Source organism: Dermacentor silvarum, chromosome 1 (genome assembly GCF_013339745.2).
Source record: "Dermacentor silvarum isolate Dsil-2018 chromosome 1, BIME_Dsil_1.4, whole genome shotgun sequence".
Lineage (NCBI taxonomy): Eukaryota > Metazoa > Arthropoda > Arachnida > Ixodida > Ixodidae > Dermacentor > Dermacentor silvarum.
In genome coordinates, this window is record NC_051154.1 from 320313074 (window position 1) to 320319073 (window position 6000).

Here is a 6000-nt window from a genome sequence, read left to right on the forward strand (position 1 = left end):
CAGTAATTTGTCTTTCAAGCTCTACATTTATGTCTTCGTCAAGCCTTGGCATTTGTTTAACGTAGCCGTTTATGAATCCATTTTTTACGTGCACTTCGGCGCCGAGCAAACTATGGTATCACTCTATAAATGCTCTTTCAATTACACTTTTATCTGCCGATACCTCGTTTTTGAAGCGAATTTCCTTTATTTCGTTCTTTGCTGCATATATTTTTTTCGTCGCCAATCGCCCTCTTAGTTGGTCTTTCTCCGAACCAAAGCTTCTTTGAACGCGCTCTAATAACAGCACCTTTATATTTTTGTTCTTCCATGCGTTCCATCCCTCTCTTAACATCTTGGACTTCACTTCTGAGCAAACCCGGTACTGTAGTCTCTGCATTCAAAAAGATATCAAATGTACGCTGTAGTTCTTTTTCCCTTTGTTTTTCTTTGTATCGTAGTGCTTATGATCTATCTATTGCACTGAGTTTAACGTCGCACTTGAATTGTTCCCAAGCTGCCATAAAACTTGCCTGATTCCTTGACATTACTTCCAATTTCTCGCGTATACTATCTGGAATATATACTACCTGGCGTACCCGCCGCGGTGGCTCAGTCAGCTAAGGCGTTGCGTTGCTGAGCATGAGATTGCGGGATCGAATCCCGGCCGCAGCGGCCGTATTTCGATGGAGGTGAAATGCAAAAGCACCCGTGTGATTGCGTTGTAGTGCACGTTAAAGAACCCCAGGTGATCAAAATTATTCCGGAGACCTCCACTGCAGCGTCTGGTTTTGGCATGTAAACCCCCGAAAGAAGAACTATTTGGCGTAAACTATCGCGTATACTATATCGCGTATATTCTCTGAGGATACTTTTGACAAACTTTGATTTTTAGGAACGTTCAGTTAGGCAGATGGCAGTGTTGGTCTCTTCTGATCAAGGTAGAAGTAGATAAATTTTCGAGTTAATTTGATGTTTGCTTTCAGGAAAACGTGACAACTGAATGCTCGAGAAAAAATAACGTCTGTCGTTTTTTTTTTCAGAGATATGTAGATAGTTCGCGTGTTTTTCCGTTAAACTAAGACTTTCTTTTCGGATTTCGCGAGTTTGGGAAATAATGCTGTATCAGGTTAGATACTGGTTATCCCGCAGTCTACTTCAGCCGATTTTAGAAATTGCCGGATGGTTGTTCCCGCACGCACGTAGAAAGTACCCCACCTTAGAAACGGTCTGCGCGGATCGCTTTTAGTAATAGTATACTCTACAGATTTCTTTTCTCTTCGACGTATTATGTAGGGCATGTCTAAGACTGTGCGTGTCTCGCACATGTATTTGGAAGAAGGCAGCATTTGAGTTTCATTTAGTGCGTGGAAGTACTAATAAAAAGCGCGAATATTCTTGTAGTCTTGAACGCGTAATTTGCGCAAGTTTTTTTTTTCTTCTCGGAATAGTTTTGACCGGAAAGTGAGAGCGAGTATGATATAGTACATCCGTGAAGTCAACGAGGCTCTCAGTGGCACTATTACGTGCGCTAATAACGAATGCAGAATACGAACATATGACATTTCAATTATCAATTATTTAGGGTAATTCTGCAGTTAAGTTGTAGGATTTTGGTGTTGTTTACATAGACGTGTAGCGTTCTGTTCGATTATTTTTTTAATGCGTGAGTCGCACGCAAGAGTTGTGACCGCACAGTGAGAGCGAGTCTGATAGTACATCCGTGAAGTCAACGAGGGTCTCAGTGGCACTATTGGGTGCGTTATTAACGGATGTAGAGTACGAACAGACAGTTCACGGCGTTTGTGCCGCATATGATATTTCAATGACCATTTATTTAGGGTCATCCTGCAGTTAAGTTGGCGGATTATGGTGTTGTATACCTAGACATGTAATTTTTTTAATATTGTCACAGACCCCGTGAACGAGGCGCAGACGCCGGACCAAATTCCAAAGCCGACTTATCAGCTTTCGAAAATAATCGCACGAAAGCAAGGACAATTAAGAGTGGGCCCTGTGGTGCGCAGCGAACGCCGGTTGCTGTCCAAAGACCGAGTCAGAGCCCAGAGTTGTCAAATAACAACAAAATATATTCTTCACACAAATCAGTTACACACACACTTGCACACTTAGGCTAGACACAACACAATACAAATCAGATGGGTATTAACAAAGACAGGAAAATAATTAACGACAAGCACTAAGAGTCCAACACGTAAAGTACAAAATGAAAAGGAACACTAAGTGTCCAATAGTATTTACCGTGCTGGGTTGGTCTTGGAGTCAGACGATCTCGGCGTAGCTCGGGCAAATCGCGAAGAAAGAACTTCTTCCGGAAATGCAGACGCTCGATGAACTCGTCCACTAGCTTGCCGGGGAATCCCCTTCTTCCGCAGACGCTCGGTCTTCACGTTACATCACTTCACCGGCTCTATCTGTGGATTGTGAGCTATCTCAGCGGCCGTTTCGTTTACATGTCCACGCCTGACGGAGAGACTAATCGTCATCAGGTATGCCGTGGAGTTCCTCAGGGAGGAGTCCTCAGCCCAACATTATTTAATGTGGCTCTGATTGGCCTGGTGAGCGAACTTCCAGCTGACATCCACATCAATGCATATGCAGATGACATCTGCATCTGGGCTTCTTGTACAACACGCCCGCAACTACGTGCGAGATTACAACGTGCTGTGTCATCTACTTCACGATACATACGGCGTCAGGGTTTGCTCTTAGCTGCTGAGAAATGTGCTGTGGTTGCATTCACGCGAAAATCCGTCTGCCGCTATCCGATCTCCATTAACGGTGTTATAATACCTTATGTCTCCCACCACAGATTCTTGGGCATTATCATTGAACGTGGTTTGTCGTGGTCGAGGCATGTGAATATGTTGAAGCAAACACTTAATCTGTTTTGCCATGTTCTTCGCTTCGTAGCAGGCATGAAATGGGGCCCCACGGAAGGCTCCCTACTACGACTTTATCAGTCCCTATTTATAGGCTACATTCGATACAGCCTCCCGATACTCTCAAACTTGAGTATTTCCTGCTTACGGACATTAGAGAGCGTTCAAGCGCAGGCACTCAAAATATGCCTCGGCTTGCCACGGCGTACCTCCAACAAAGGCACAGTTGAGGAAGCCCGCGTATGCCCATTATCGGTATACCTGTCCCACGAACCACTTCGAGTATATCTACGCTTACTTACACGACACCATTGCCATCCATTGACGTCGGTCCTACATGAGCGGTCGGACAGCAGTTTCACAAGTGCACTACACAGCCATCTACCCCACATAACATCAGGCTATGCCCTTCCATATGACCCCGTCAAACCACCGTGGGTGGTGATTCAACCTTCGGTATGCGTGAACGTCCCCGGCATACTAAAGAAATCAATGGTTCCCGTTAGCGGACTACAACAACTTACTTTGGCATACATCTGGTCAGAATACCAGACCTATGTTCATGTTTACACAGACGGGTCCGCGTCATCAACGGCATCGACAGCAGCTGTGGTGATACCAGCCCAGCAGATGACTCGAGGTTTCATTCTAGATCATAATTCAACTTCAACCGCTGCAGAGCTTGTGGATATACGGGAAGCAATTCGCCACATCTGCGGGGAAAGACCTCAAGAGTGGTGCATTTTCACGGACTCAAAACCCGCGCTGCAAAATTTGAGATGCTTCCTGCGCCACACCGCATATCAGGTTCTGGCACTGCAGATCGCCGAGCTACTTTCATGCGCTCAAGAAAAACACCAGCGCACAGTGTTCCAATGGATCCCAGGACACTGTGGGCTCAATGGTAATGAGATGGCCGATGCTGAAGTAAAGCGCGCCCTCAGCAATGGCCTGCGAACTGTAGTGCCGTTCTCTAGACCAGACATCACATGCCTCCTGTCGAAATTAATGAGGAGTGCGACGAAAACATACTGGGCCCAGCCAGACGCTCGTCACGTTCGCCTTAAAAGGCTGGATCCCGATATGCAATTTCCTGTTCTGCGTGGAATTCCACGCCCTCGTACATGCTTGATACACAGACTGCGACTAGGCGTCGCTTTCACGCGCAAATATTTGCACATCATTGGACAGACAGACTACCCGGAATGTTCAGTGTGTGGTGTTATAGAGACTATAGACCATGTGCTCGTGGTTTGCCCTAAGTATGCACGCGAAAGACTCACACTGGCAGCCACCTTGAGGCATTTATATAATAGACCACTGTCGGAGGACCTCTTGCTAGGCGCAGGGCCACAGAGTTGTCAGACAACAGAGGCAATGCGTACTTTTTCGCGCTTCTTAGGGGACACGGGCCTGGACTCACGCTTGTGATAATCATTTGTGCAATGTGTCCTTTCACCTAGTTCCTCCCATTATCATCCCCCATTGTGACCCTCTTTCTTCCCCTCCTCCCCTTCCCTTACGTAGAGTAGCAGGCCAGATGCTGCATATTCCGGCCGACCTCTCTACTTTTTCACATCAATAAACTACTTCTTCTTCATCACTTCCCCGGTGCGGACTGAACTCCTGAATTCCTGAATTCCACCGAACGATTCTCGCACGGCGGTTATATAGCTTCCACTGGCGTTCTCGAACCTTCCTATCGGAGTCGTGATCTCGTAGCATGGCCAAAGCTTAGGAAGCTTCGAGTCTTTTCTCGTACCTTCGACCGCCGCTGTCGGAGCATTCTCGAGGGGGGGGGGGGTGATGACTCATCCTGTTGGTGTATGCTCACGCGGTAGTAATGTCTGTTGACTCGCCGGGTGAGAAGGTGTCTGGGCGCGCGCGTGTGCTCTCTCTCTCTCTCTCCGGTTAACGTCGCTTCGTCGAGTCTCTTCCAGACGTTTCGGCGCCGTTGTTAGCGTTGTTGCTTGAGGCGTATGCGCTCTCCCCCTCTATTGAAGTTGCCGCGGGGCCGGCGTGTTCTTTCGCTGGCTTGCGTGACACTCGGCGCGCGCTTGGATTACGCGCTCTTTTGTGACACTGCCCCCCACTTTAAGAATATTATGCAATAATATTCAAGAAAACACAAAAGAAGCGCGCAAAAGAGTCCACTACGCACGAGTCCGTAGGTCCATAAATCAGTCCACCACAATTCACCACGTCACTCGCGATACATCGAATACACACACAATTCGCACAGGTACACTTGAACTACACAATACATCCCTAGCGTAACATGTACACTTGTACTATACAATAATACATCTCTCACGTAACAATTACACTTGTACTAAACAAAAACTCATATCTCGAGTAACAAGGCAAACATTTGAAATATAACATGTGCAAAAAGTATACAAAACTATGACAGGGTAGTTTGCAGAACACAGACAAACAATACTATGTTCATGATGCTTAAATAAACACTCGGTGCACTCAATCAAAACGCTTTGCACCACGGATAATTGTCAATGGTTCTTAAATTTAAATTATCTGCCCTTGGTTTTTCGATGGTGGTGTTTGACTTGGTTATGAGTCCCGGTCGGTTTATTTTCGGTATTGGGCGTGGAAAGGGGCTGGAAAGGCTTTGCCTGAGCCTTTGCTTGAGCTCGGGTGACAGCCACCACGGTGTTCTCGGCAGATGCTGGTGGTTTTCCGCGTGGCTCTTCAATCGTCGATGGTTCGGTCTTCGGCTCTTCTTCCAAAGGTTTCGGATCGTCTGGGGCGCGAACTCCCTCGATGTTTCCTAGAATTAGGCCATACAGTGGGTTGTCCATACAAAGAGCTGTGACATTCCCACTGTAACATGGGGTCTCGACCTCAATGTTGGCTTCGGCAAGCTTCCTAACCGTGCCATCGATCAGGTAAACTAAACTGGTTTCGCCTGTGAGCTCTTCGTCATTGACCAAGTCTCTTCGCACAATCACTGTGCGGCTGCCGGTTTCTCGTAAGACCGTGACTTGTTTTCCTGCGATTTTCCCCGCAAGTACAGGCATTCCTTTAACGAGAAATTCTGGGCGTGGTGTCATCACAGCTTTGACTACCGGAATTATTTTTCCGTTTCGTAGTTCTACAA